Source organism: Phyllobates terribilis, unplaced genomic scaffold, assembly GCF_046119375.1.
Source record: "Phyllobates terribilis strain yellow unplaced genomic scaffold, ASM4611937v1 Scaffold_3__8_contigs__length_932513732, whole genome shotgun sequence".
Classification (NCBI taxonomy): Eukaryota; Metazoa; Chordata; class Amphibia; order Anura; family Dendrobatidae; genus Phyllobates; species Phyllobates terribilis.
This window is the reverse complement of record NW_027362763.1, coordinates 309678639-309692463: the sequence shown is the minus strand read 5'-3', so window position 1 is coordinate 309692463 and position 13825 is coordinate 309678639. Positions and strand designations below refer to the sequence as shown.

Sequence of the window (13825 nt, the reverse complement as noted above, 5' to 3'; positions counted from 1 at the left end):
GCTGCCGTGGCTATATATCATCTGCTATAGACTTGTATATCATCATGTATAAAAACAATGAAATAATTACACAATGAGTAATAAGCACATATATCAAATGATAAAGGGAAAATTAATGTAGCAATTATTATATTGGATTAAATAGATTATCTTGTTTATTAACAGTATCAAGGGGTCGGAAAATCATATATTTCATCTATTTTAGATCTAAAAAAAAAAAAAGTATAAATATATAAAAAACACAATGCAAAATAAATAATGCATATAATTGAACCGTTTAGAATGTAATTTGTACTGTTTCCAGTTTGGCAACTAAATCACCCATGAAAATATCAAGGCTAAAAATGCACGCTGTACCTGGTGTGACCAAAGCCCTCAGAATTAAATGATCAACACTAGGATTAATCTGTTAAATAAAGCAGATGTGTCTGGCACCCTGCCATAAGTGTTGTTTGAGACTGCTGTCATTAGGAGGCAGCAAATGGCTCTCAAATGAAAATAAATCCTATTTAGCAGTATCTGCCTGATCTCCGTATTTTCTGCTCAATTTCCTAGCATCTTTATGGGGTTTTTTTTTCTGATATATTCCCCCTCATCAAGAACAAATATATTTCTATCCAATTTACATTTCATTTTATTTTTCTTTCATGTTTTAATAATATTGTCAAAATGTAAAGAAATTAAAAAATAACAAAATGCCAAAAATGTGAAAAAAACAGGACATAAAAACAAACCATAAATGGTATAAATGAACAATAAATCAGCTAAATATATATTTTATAGAAATGTAAAATAGGCTATAATAATTAAAATATAATTCACGCTCCTAGAAATATTGTCCATAGTGCTTTTCTAGTTTTTTAATCATAGTGTAAAGCAAAATAAAAAGACGAGATGAGATTTAAGTATTTGTTCTTTATCGCGCGATATTGTGATTAATTGCGAATAATTCCATGAATTACAGATTTTATTCTGACGAAGGCTTAGCTCAAAGTTATCATTTAAATTCTGCAAAGACGTCTTTCTGGCAATCGTGCTGCAGGATACCCGCAGTGTTCCCCATAAACACATCCCAGTGTAACTACAGGCCCCCGGATGACACATCATTAACCCCTTCTGCCTCCATAATCTGCCTTCACATCTTTCTTAGTGTGCTTTACTGTGCGTTCTGTTACCGCACAGGTTAAATGCTGATTTGCAGCAGAAGGCATACGTTTAGCTAAATGAATCACAGCCCTTTACTAGCAAGGATCAAGCATGCTGAAAACTTACAGAGAGGGGGGTATCAAAAGGTGTCCACAGTAATCCATCTTCCAATCACGGCAATCGATTGGTGGAAATGGCGCAGGCGGAAAATTTGTGTCACAATGTTTTCGTCCCTTGTTATTGGAGGCTAAAAATGAATAAAAATGGCTATGAGAAAATAAAAACTGTGAATGATGACAAGCTACAGTAAACTTTCAGCAGCGGAGGTATAAAATCCAAGTGAGACAAGAAAAAGTTCAGGTTGTCAGTATGATACGTGAATTGTAGCATATCCATAGATTTTGGCAACTCTCTATATTCCATCATTCTTCTTACGAGCACATGAGGTAGTTCATCCCGAACACCCTGAGCAAGGCCTGGCTTTCAAATGTGTTTCTGTCTCTACACACAAGCTGCTTTCATCGCGTGTAAGAGTCCCACCAAGGCCCAGCTTTAAAAGCTACCAATTCTTTTATCTTTAGCCCAGCTCACAAAAGAAGGGTATTTTGTAAATTACCAGCTCGTTCAGATCAACAAAAGGTACTTTCATAGAAAGCCCCATTTGATTTTTCTCAAATTTGATTACAAGGATGGAAAAAAAAGGAGAGGAAGTCAAAAAGAAAAACCCCAGATGGCTTTTTCATTCATCACACTGAATGAGCTTTATCTGTGCCTTTTCAAACTGGAGCTGTGGAGAAGCATTTCTGTTGGCTTATAAAACTTGACAAAAATTATTGGTTTGCCATCTCTCATGTAACTGCCATTGGGAACTGGATGAAAAGACTTGGGATCGCCTGCTTGGATCAAAATAATAGAGATTAGGTATTTCATTATAAATTACAGTGGGATATAGAGGAGGCTGTCATATTAATAGCAACCTGCATGGTTGTCAATAGAAGCTATTCTGCTAGCGAGAGGACCCGGAGGGAATGACTGTTGAACTGGTACATTGGGCCTCATCGATTTTCTATCACCTACGGTAGGCAAAAGAAAAGGTGAGATTATGAAGTGGAGATTTCATACGGGAATGACCAATGACTTGTCTTTCTTGGCACTTGACATGCTGCACAAACAATATAGGAAAAATAGAGTATAAATCAAACTTATAGACTCATGAGAGTTATTACTATAATATACAATTTCATCACCAATAGCTTAAAAATGAATGATTTTGACCTGTATACCCCACTATAAATTCTTTGTCAAACAAAACTGCAACTCAGAAGTTAACTATTTTGCTTTAATATATAAAAAAAAATGTATAAAAAGTACACACATGAAATATATTTACAGTCAAATTAAGAAGGCACAGAAAGCAACTCTTTAACCGTATAAAAGAATTCATTGTATTTAATCAATTTGCATTTGTAAAGGATACATTTTGTATGAGAATTTCCTTCTGCTAAAAGAGGCAATCCGAACAAACATCTGAAGCCCGTTAACTTTATATGTGACTAATATAAGAACAATTCATAAACTTTGACAAGTAAAATTAAAGGGGGAACTTATCAAGTCTGCTGACGCATGCCTCTTAATAAAGTTGCAGGTGCATGCCTATTAAATCACCACTCCAGTATTTTATTTTATTTTACCACTGGAGTGGTGCCACTAATCTAAGTTACCTGCACCTAGTATCATATTTACCAGCTGCCATTCTTCTGTTATCAGTGCCGCATTGATTGCGCTCCAGCAGGTTGTGACCTGTCAAATCATTACAGTGTTTTCAGGGCAAGCGCGAAGCCACAACTCAATGTAAGGGCTTATTCAGGCATTCGTTTTTTTTCACCTAAGAGAAAATGGACCAATTATTCTGATCAGACTCTGATCAGAGTTTGATCAGAGTTTAATCTGAGGGTCATATGATTTTCTCATATGTGCAGAAATTTAAAAAAATAAAAAAATAATTTTCTCCACCTCCTCCTTTCTGACAGTCCGGGAAAATCGGACCACACTCAGATGCTATCCGAGTATAACAGAAAGATTGTGAGGGAATATTTAGCTAACATAAATGAGTTCAAGTCTCCAGGTCCAGATGAATTACACCCCAGAGTACTCAAGGAGATCGTAGAAGAAATTTTAGAACCACTCTCCATAATCTTTGAAAATTCTTGGAGAACAGGAGAAGTCCCAGAAGACTGGAGAAGAGCAAATGTTGTTCCTATCTTCAAAAAGGGGAAGAAGGTGGACCCAGGGAACTATAGGCCGGTGAGTCTGACTTCTATACCAGGAAAGATCTTTGAAAAAATTATTAAACAACATGTATGTAAGTACATGGATAAGAATGAAGTGATTAACCAGAGTCAGCATGGGTTTGTAACTAACAAGTCATGTCAGACTAACTTAATTTCCTTCTATGACAGAATCACTGACTGGGTGGATCAGGGAAATGCTGTAGATATAGTATATCTTGACTTCAGCAAAGCATTTGACAAAGTATCTCACACCATCCTTATTGAAAAAATGACCAAGTATGCAATGGACCAGGCAACTGTTAGGTGGATTCATAACTGGCTTAGTGATCGGACTCAAAGGGTGGTTGTAAATGGCTTCACATCCAGCTGGATGAATGTCTCAAGTGGGGTACCACAGGGCTCCGTCCTGGGACCTGTATTGTTCAACATCTTTATCAATGTTTTAGATGAAGGAATTGAGGGTAAACTGATTAAATTTGCTGATGACACAAAGCTAGGAGGGATAGCTAATACTAGAGAAGAGAGAGAGAGGATTCAAAAAGACCTAAATAAACTGGAGCAGTGGGCAGCAACCAACAGAATGGTTTTTAACAGGGAAAAATGCAAAGTACTACATCTGGGCAATAAAAATGAAAAAAGCATATACAGAATGGGAGGAATAGAGCTAAGCAACAGTACATGTGAAAAAGACTTAGGTATACTAATAGATCATAGACTGAACATGAGTCAACAGTGTGATGCAGCAGCAAAAAAGGCAAATACAATTCTGGGATGTATTAACAGAAGCATACAGTCTAGATCACGTGAAGTCATTATCGGTCTTTACTCCTCTTTGGTCAGACCTCATCTGGAATACTGTGTACAGTTTTGGGCACCACATTTTAAAAAAGACATAGACAAACTGGAGCAAGTTCAGAGAAGAGCGACCAGAATGGTGATTGGTCTGCAAACCATGTCCTATGAGGAACGGTTGCAGGATTTGGGAATGTTTAGCTTGCAAAAAAGAAGACTGAGAGGAGACTTAATAGCTGTCTACAAATATGTCAAGGGCTGTCACATTGTAGAAGGATCATCTTTATTCTCATTTGCACAAGGAAAGACTAGAAGCAATGGGATGAAACTAAATGGGAGGAGACACAGATTAGATATTAGAAAAAACTTTTTGACAGTTAGGGTGATTAATGAGTGGAACAGGCTGCCACGAGAGGTGGTGAGTTCCCCTTCAATGGAAGGCTTCAAACAGAGGCTGGACAGACATCTGTCTGAGATGATCTAGTGAATCCTGCTTTGAGCAGGGGGTTGGACCAGATGACCCAGGAGGTCCCTTCCAACTCTACCATTCTATGATTCTATGATTCTATGATTCTATAATCTGATTTTTTCATGGACCCATTGACTTGCATTACTGATTTTGATTTGACCTTTAGATAAAAATCAGACATGTCTCTGCGTAAGTTGCCCTATAGATCACATAAATCACAGATAGCACTTAAACACGAAAATCAAACGTCTGAATGAGCCCTAAGTCTATGAGGGCCAGAACAAGGCTTTCATAGACTTACATTTAAAGCTTGTGACCATTAACTTTGATTTCCGGGCAGTCAGAAGTTGCGGTCACAAGATGGCGGTGTGGGACTGAAGTGACGTTGGAAAGAGCTGTAGACAGAGTGTGGAAAGTGTAAAAATAGGTCAAGGAACTTACGGTAGTGGCACCACTCCATTAATAAAAAAAAATAAAAAAAATCGCTGGAGTGATGCTTTAATAAAGCTTCTGGTGCATGCCTCCTAATATCTTTGGGGCGTCCATGAGCCAGAAAATGAAATCCATGCCAGTTATGTGATTTTTTTATAGTATGCATTCAATCTTTTTTGCAGGAGAGCTTCTTTCCCACAAGAATCGTCATTGCGTTATTCTTACAAACAAACGTTTGTAAAGTTTCAACATTTTATTAGTGGGAATTGCTCATAGTGGAGAAAATTAACTTACCGTATATACTCGAGTATAAGCCGAGTTTTTCAGCACATTTTTTGTGCTGAAAAAGCCCCCCTCGGCTTATACTTGGATATATACCCGAGTATGTAGAAATTCCGTGGGTGGATAGTGGGGGGGGGGGTTGCAGCGGCAGAGGAGCGGGTTGCGGCAGTGGAGGAGCTGGGCACACACAGCAGCCGCTGCTGCAGCTACCAAGTGTGCCCGCTGCTAAAGGGAAATGAATATTCCCTCTTCTCCATGCCCATGGCCTTTAGTAGCGGGCACAGAGCAGCACTGAGCCGCGGCTCCTGACAGTGCCCGCTACTAAAGAGAATGAATATTCATTCTTCTCCACGCACATAGTCTCGGCGTGGAGAGGAGTGAATATGGCGGCAGCAGCTCACATCAGCGTCTGAGAGTGCATAGCAGTGACGCCATGAGCTGCTCAGATGCTGACATGAGCTGCAGCAGGAGAACAGGACGCAGCGCTGGAGCAGAGGTGAGGAATAAAGGTGAGTATAAGAGTTATTTTTTTATGTGTGCAGTGATGGGGCCATGTATACCAGGATTAGGGGATGAGGGGTCATATACATACCAGGATTGGGGGATGAGGGGTCTTATGCATACCAGGATTGGGGGATGAGGGGTTCTATACATACCAGGATTGGGGGATGAAGGAGTCCTATGCATACCAGAATTGGGGGATGAGGGGTCCTATACTTACCAGCATTGGGGGGATGAAGGATCCTATGCATACCAGGATTGGGGGATGAGGGATCCTATACATGCCAGGATTGGAAGATGAGGGGTCCTATGCATACCAGGATTGGAGGATGAGGGGTCCTATATATACCAGGATTGGGGGATGAAGAGGCCATGCATACCAGGATTGCGGGATGAGGAGGGCATGTATATCAGGATTGGGGATGAGGAGGCCATGCATACAAGGATTGGGGGATGAGGTGTGCCATACATACCAGGATTGGAGATGAGGGTGCCATACATACCAGGATTGGAGATGAGGGTGCCATACATACCAGGATTGGAGATGAGGATGCCATGCCTACTAAGATTGGAGATGAGGGTGCCATACATGCCAGGATTGGGGGATGAGGAGACCATACCTACCAGGATTGGGGGAAGAGGGGGCCATGTATTCCAGGATGGGGGGATGAGGGGACCATGCATATCAGGATGGGGGGATGAGGGGGCCATGCATACCAGGATTGGGATGAGGAGGCCATGCATACCAGGATTGTGGATGAGGGAGCAATGCGCACCAGGATGGGGAAATTTACCAGTAGCTGCTGTATTTCCCACCCTAGGCTTATACTTGAGTCAATAAATGTTCCCAGTTTTTTGTGGTAAAATTAGGTACCTCGGTATATACGGTAATAAACTGAACCAGATAGTAACTGCATGAGCCATGCCAACTAACATCACTTGTATTTTTAAAAAGAGTCTGTCATCCTCAAAACTCAAATTAAACCATTTGTACATTCATATTGGGGATTTATACCATATAAAATCATATCTGTAGTGTAGACATTTTGTTTTACATTAAAAAAAAGTTTTATTGGATAAGAGAAGTCCTCAGGTGCACAAAGACAGTTTTTATGTAAATTGAAGTATGGAAAATCTACACTGCAGGCAAGGGTGGGATTCAGCCATTCCTTACCGATTCGGTGGAAACGGTTGTTAAAATTAACGTCAGTTTGCTAAAATGGCAAGAAGCAGTGCCCCAATCCGGTACTGAAGATTGGGGACCTGCTGGTAACACAGCTGATTTCAACTGAATAAAATGTATTGCAGTACACAAAGCCTCAGGCTTCCTGCACTAGTTAAAATACTGTAACTATTGAGAGGTGAGAGGAAAGCATGTTCACACTGAACTATCATCTCACCTCTCATCTAACTCGCTCTTCGACAACCTACCATCTGGTTTCCGTCCCCATCATTCCACTGAAACTGCCCTGACCAAAATTACTAACGACCTACTTACAGTCAAAGCTAACAGACAGTTCTCTATCCTCCTCCTTCTACACCTGTCCTCTGTCTTTGACACAGTTGACCACTGCCTCCTACTACCTCCTATAGCCAAGTCCCCCTCCCCACATATAGCATATATAGCCTAGTCCCCCTCCCCCACATATAGCATATATAGCCAAGTCCCCCACATATAGCATATATCCAAGTCCCCATACCCCACATATAGCCAAGTCCACCTCTCCCACATACAGCGCATATAGCCACGTCCCCCTCCCCCACATACAGCACATATAACCAAGTCCCCCTCCCTCATACATACCATACAGTATATAGAGTAGACAAGTACCGTCCCCCACATGTAGCATATATAGCTAAGTAATCCTAACCCACACATAGCATACGGTATATAAACAAGTCCCCCTCCCCCACATATATCATACAGTATATAGACAAGTCCCCCTCTTGCACATATAGCATACAGTATATAGACAAGTCCCCCTCCCCCACATATGGCATACAGTATATAGACAAGTCCTCCTCCTCCACATGTAGCATGCAGTATATAGACAAGTCCCATAGCATACAGTATATAGACAAGTCCCCCTCCCCCACATATAGCATACAGTATATAGACAAGTCCGCCTCCCCCACACATAGCATACAGTATACAGCCAAGTCCCCCTCCTCCACATTTAGCATACAGTATATAGACATGTCTCCCTTCCCCACATATAGCATATAGTATATAGACAAATCCCCCTCCCCCACATATAGCATACAGTATATAGACAAGTCCCCCCTCCCCCACACATAGCATACAGTATATAGACAAGTCCCCTTCCCCCACACATAGCATACAGTATATAGACAAGTCCCCCTCATACATAGTTACATAGTTACATAGTTTATAAGGCCGAAAAAAGACAAGCGTCCATCCAGTTCAGCCTATTTCTTGTGCACTGCAGCTATTCCGCAGCGTTGATCCAGGGGAAGGCAAAAAAAAAAACATGCGGTATAGGCCAATTTACATCATTGAGGAAAAATTCACTTCCCGACACCAATCTAGCAGTTAGATTAAATCCCTGGATTAATTAACTATCACTAAGCATAAGATGTAATTTTATTGTTCTCAAGAAAGGCGTCCAGGCCTCTCTTGAACTCATTAAGTGAGTTGGACATCACCACTTCCTCTCCCAGAGAGTTCCAGAGTCTCACGGCTCTGACCGTAAAGAATCCCCTTCTATGCTGGTGCAGGAACCTCCTTTCCTCCAGACGCATAGTGTGCCCCCTCGTCTTTGTCACCATCCTTGGTATAAACAGGTCATGGGAGAGATCTCTGTACTGTCCCCTGATGTATTTATACATGTTTATGAGGTCTCCCCTAAGCCTTCTCTTTTCCAACGTAAATAGGCCTAATTTTGACAACCTCTCTGGGTATTCTAGTCCCTCCATTCCCTTTATTACCTTAGTCGCCTTCCTTTGTACCCTCTCTAGCTCCAATATGTCTTTCCTGAGCACCGGAGCCCAGAACTGTGCACAATATTCTAAGCGCGGCCTTACCAGCGCTTTATACAGTATACAGAATACAGTATACAGAAAAGTCCCCCTCCTCCACATATAGTATATAGACAAGCACCCCTCCCCCACATATAGCATACACTAAAAAGACAAACTCCCCTCCACCACATATAGTATACAGTATATAGACAAGTCCCCCTACCCCACATACAGTATACAGTTGTGCTCAAAAGTTTACATACCCTGGCAGAGTTTTTATTTTCTTGGCCTTGTTTCAGAGAACAGGAGTGATAACAAAAAAACTTTTTCTCCACTCATAGTTACAGTTATATGAAAAAGTTTGGGCACCCCTATTAATCTTAAGCTTAATGTTTTATAAAAATTGGTGTTTTTGCAACAGCTATTTCAGTTTGATATATGTAATAACTGTTGGACACAGTAATGTTTCTGCCTTGAAATGAGGTTTATTGTACTAACAGAAAATGTGCAATCTGCATTCAAACAAAATTTGACAGGTGCATAAGTATGGGCACCCTTATCATTTTCTTGTTTTAAATACTCCTACCTACTTTTTACTGACTTACTAAAGCACTTTTTTGGTTTTGTAACCTCATTGAGCTTTGAACTTCATAGCCAGGTGTATGCAATCATGAGAAAAGCTACTTAAAGTGGCCACTTGCAAGTTGTTCTCCTGTTTGAATCTCCTCTGAAGAGTGGCATCATGGGCTCCTCAAAACAACTGTCGAATGATCTGAAAACAAAGATTATTCAACATAGTTGTTCAGGGGAAGGATACAAAAAGCTGTCTCAGAGATTAAACCTGTCAGTTTCCACTGTGAGGAACATAGTAAGGAAATGGAAGAACACAGGGACAGTTCTTGTTAAGGCCAGAAGTGGCAGGCCAAGAAAAACATCAGAAAGGCAGAGAAGAAGAATGGTGAGATCAGTCAAGGACAATCCTCAGACCACCTCCAGAGAGCTGCAGCATCAACTTGCTGCAGATGGTGTCACTGTGCATTGGTCAACTATACAATGCACTTTGCACAAGGAGAAGCTGTATGGGAGAGTGATGCGAAAGAAGCCGTTTCTGCAAGCACGCCACAAACAGAGTCGGCTGAGGTATGCAAAAGCACATTTGGAGAAGCCAATTTCTTTTTGGAAGAAGGTCCTGTGGACTGATGAAACCAAGATTGAGTTGTTTGGTCATACAAAAAGGCGTTATGCATGGCGGCAAAAAAACACAGCATTCCAAGAAAAACACTTGCTACCCACAGTAAAATTTGGTGGAGGTTCCATCATGCTTTGGGGCTGTGTGGCCAATGCCGGCACCGGGAATCTTGTTAAAGTTGAGGGATGCATGGATTCCACTCAGTATCAGCAGATTCTTCACAATAATGTTCAAGAATCAGTGATAAAGTTGAAGTTACGCAGGGGATGGATCTTTCAGCAAGACAATGATCCAAAACACTGCTCCAAATCTACTCAGGCATTCATGCAGAGGAACAATTGCAATGTTCTGGAATGGCCATCCCAGTCCCCAGACCTGAATATCATTGAACATCTGTGGGATCATTTGAAGAGGGCTGTCCATGCTAGGCGACCATCAAACTTAACTGAACTGGAATTGTTTTGTAAAGAGGAATGGTCAAAATACCTTCATCCAGGATCCAGGAACTCATTAAATGCTACAGGAAGTGACTAGAGGCTGTTATTTTTGCAAAAGGAGGATCTACTAAATATTAATGTTACTTTTCTGGTGAGGTGCCCATACTTATGCACCTGTCAAATTTTGTTTGAATGCAGATTGCACATTTTCTGTTAGTACAATAAACCTCATTTCAAGGCAGAAACATTACTGTGTCCAACAGTTATTACATATATCAAACTGAAATAGCTGTTGCAAAAACACCAATTTTTATAAAACAATAAGCTTAAGATTAATAGGGGTGCCCAAACTTTTTCATATAACTGTATTGGTTGGGTGAAGCCATTTATTGCCAAACTACTGTGTTTTCTCTTTTTAAATCTTACAATCTGACAACCAAAAACATTCAAATGACCCTGATCAAAAGTTCACATACCCTGGTGATTTTGGCCTGATAACATGCACAGAATTTGACACAAATGGGTTTGAATGGCTACTAAAGGTAACATCCTCACCTGTGACCTGTTTGCTTGTAATCAGTGTGTGTGCATAAAAGCTGAGTGAGATTCTAGGATCCAGACAGACTCTTGCCTCTTTCATCCAGCCACTGACGTTTCTGGATTGTGAGTCATGGGGAAAGCAAAAGAATTGTCAACGGATCTACGGGAAAAGGTAGTTGAACTGTATAACACAGGAAAGGGATACAAAAAAATATCCATGAAATTGATATTGCCAATCAGCCGCGTTCAAATTGTAATTAACAAATGGAAAATCAGGGGCTCTGTAAAAACCAAACCATGGTCAGGTAGACCAACAAAAATTTCCGCCACAACTGCCGGGAAAATTGTTCAGGATTAGTGATGAGCGAGCATGCTCGCTACTGCTCTGTACTCCACCAAGTATCTCACTGCTCGCGATGCTCGGAGCTCGCCGAATATTTCTGGGGTTGCTCGGCAGGAGCTCGGGACCCCTCCCTGCATGTTTGGCACTGTTTAGAGAGCCAATGAACATGCAGTGATTTTCGGCAACACACTGTAATGCCGCAGCCATGTTGGTTGTGGCATTACAGTGATTGGCTGGCTGCACAGCGTCTACAGGTCTATATCAGACCTGGCGCCGCCATGCTTGTCACAGTCTACTCTGGCAGTGTAGGGAGAGGTGCTGCTGAGCTAGGGAGAAATTTGCTTGTTTCTTAGTTAGTGTAGGTTTACCACAATATATTATACACATATCCATCTCAACTAACAGTGTTTCTGAGGACTAATCCAGCTGCATAGATATAAGTGCTAGGCAGGCAGGCAGTGTATGTGGCAGATTGCAGTGCATATAGCAAGAGGGTCCATTCCAGTTCTGTCTGCTGCTGGTGCTTTTACAGATATTTCTAGAAATAGCCCCAGGTATCAGGGGCCAGGAATAATTTTTTTTTGGATCTTAATCCTGATTATTTTCTTAAAAAGCAATCCAGGAACATCATTTTTCTGCTCCATTTGCTTGCCGGCACTGCAGAATACAGCCAGATCCTTTCCATATTAGAGCGCTAAAAATCCATCTATTTAAAACTGTGGTTTGTCCGTCACACGGATCACATATAAGTGCGCTCAAAATTCTGCCATTTCTGGCCTCCATTTAAATTTTGTTGCAGTGTGTTTGCAAAGTTATTGACACCAGTTCGCTGTTAAAAATAGTTACCTACAGGCCAGCTATTTAAAACTGTGGTTTGTCCGTCACACAGATCATATATAAGTGCGCTCAAAATTCTGCCATTTTTGGCCTCCATTTAAATTTTGTTGCCGTGTGTTAGCAAAGTTATTGACACCAGTTTGCTGTTAAAAATAGTTACCTACAGGCCAGCTATTTAAAACTGTGGTTTGTCCGTCACACGGATCACATATCACTGCGGTTCAAATCCAGCCATTTGTAGTGAACGTGGAAAATATTGTCCTCCATTTAAAATGGGCAAGGCGCATGGCAAGCGACGGGGAAGTGGACGTGATAGTGATGATGGTGCATGCAGAGGATGAGGCCGAAGCCGTGGGCTAGCTGAAATTGTGCCACAACAAACACCCACATCTTCTCGCTCGACTTTCCTGTCCCAATTAATAGGAACACAGAGCAGTGTCAAAAGGTTATTGGTTGGATAGCAGATAATGCTTCCAGTCACTTAGCCACCACCATCACCCTGTCTTCCAAACGGTCAAGTCTCAATAGCCGTGAGTCTGGACTACATATTCTTCACCCTAATCCTCTTTCCTCCCACCATGCCGAGTGCCTGGAGACAACTGATCCCACACTTGGACATTCCGATGAGCTGTTCACTTTTCCATTTATAGATTCAGGCCTCTCGCCCTGTCCACTTGAAGCGGGGCAAGAGGAGATCGCATGTAGCAATGCCCAAATATTTGAGCTGCCACGGTCACACGAAGGCGACAGTGGGAAACTGTCACAAGAGGTGGATGATGATAAGACACAATTGCCAGAAAGTCAGGAGGAGGACCAGGGTGCGGAAGTGGAAGATGAGGTGATGGACGATGAAGTCACTGACACAACCTGGCAAGGTGACATACAGAGCGAGGACAGCAACACACAGGGGGAGGGAGGCATAGCACCACAACAGGCAAGAACAAGCAGTGTGGTGGCCGCAGACAGAAGGCAGGCAACCGTTCCCTGTAACATCAACACAACGGAAGTTACCAGTACAACTGTTAGGTCTTCCCGAGTCTGGTTGTTTTTTAAAGACTCTGCCAATAAACCCAAAAAGGCCATTTGCACCACCTGCCAGGCCAGCATCAGCAGGGGTAGCAAAACTAGCAGCCTGACCACCACCAGCATGATCAGTCACATGGCAGCAAAGCACCCGACTAAGTGCGCCGAACCCCAGGGTCCAGCAACAGTGTCTGCGGGTCACACCACTGCTTGCTCCGCTGTTGTGCGTGCACGGCAATCCCCTGTCCATGGCACATGCCAAGATACCTCCCGCCCTGCACCTGTTGTTGAACACTCTCAACTAGCACTATCAGCAAGCACGTCCACATCCTTGTCCCAGCGCAGTGTTCAAATGTCCCTACCTCAGTCCTTGGAACACATGCGCAAATACGCAGCTAACGCCCCACAAGCCACACTACTAAACTCACACATTTCGCGAATGCTGGCGCTCGAAATGTTGCCTTTTAGGCTCGTGGAGACGGAAGCTTTCCGCAACCTGATGGGGGTGGCGGTCCCTTGGTACTCGGTCCCCAGTTCCCACTATTTCTCCCAGTGTGCCGT

General features: G+C 42.1%; 1 protein-coding gene across 6 annotated transcripts in view; it reads right to left on the bottom strand.

Annotated features, from left to right (window-relative positions):
* The window catches only part of SOX2 (SRY-box transcription factor 2), a 1587917-nt gene that overhangs the window by 1110335 nt on the left and 463757 nt on the right, over window positions 1–13825 (bottom strand). For all 6 annotated transcript variants that reach the window (XR_012318398.1, XR_012318399.1, XR_012318390.1 and 3 more), the window contains exon 3: window positions 1273–1393. The gene's annotated coding sequence lies outside the window, so the exon portion shown is untranslated. The remainder of the gene's footprint in view (window positions 1–1272; window positions 1394–13825) is intronic.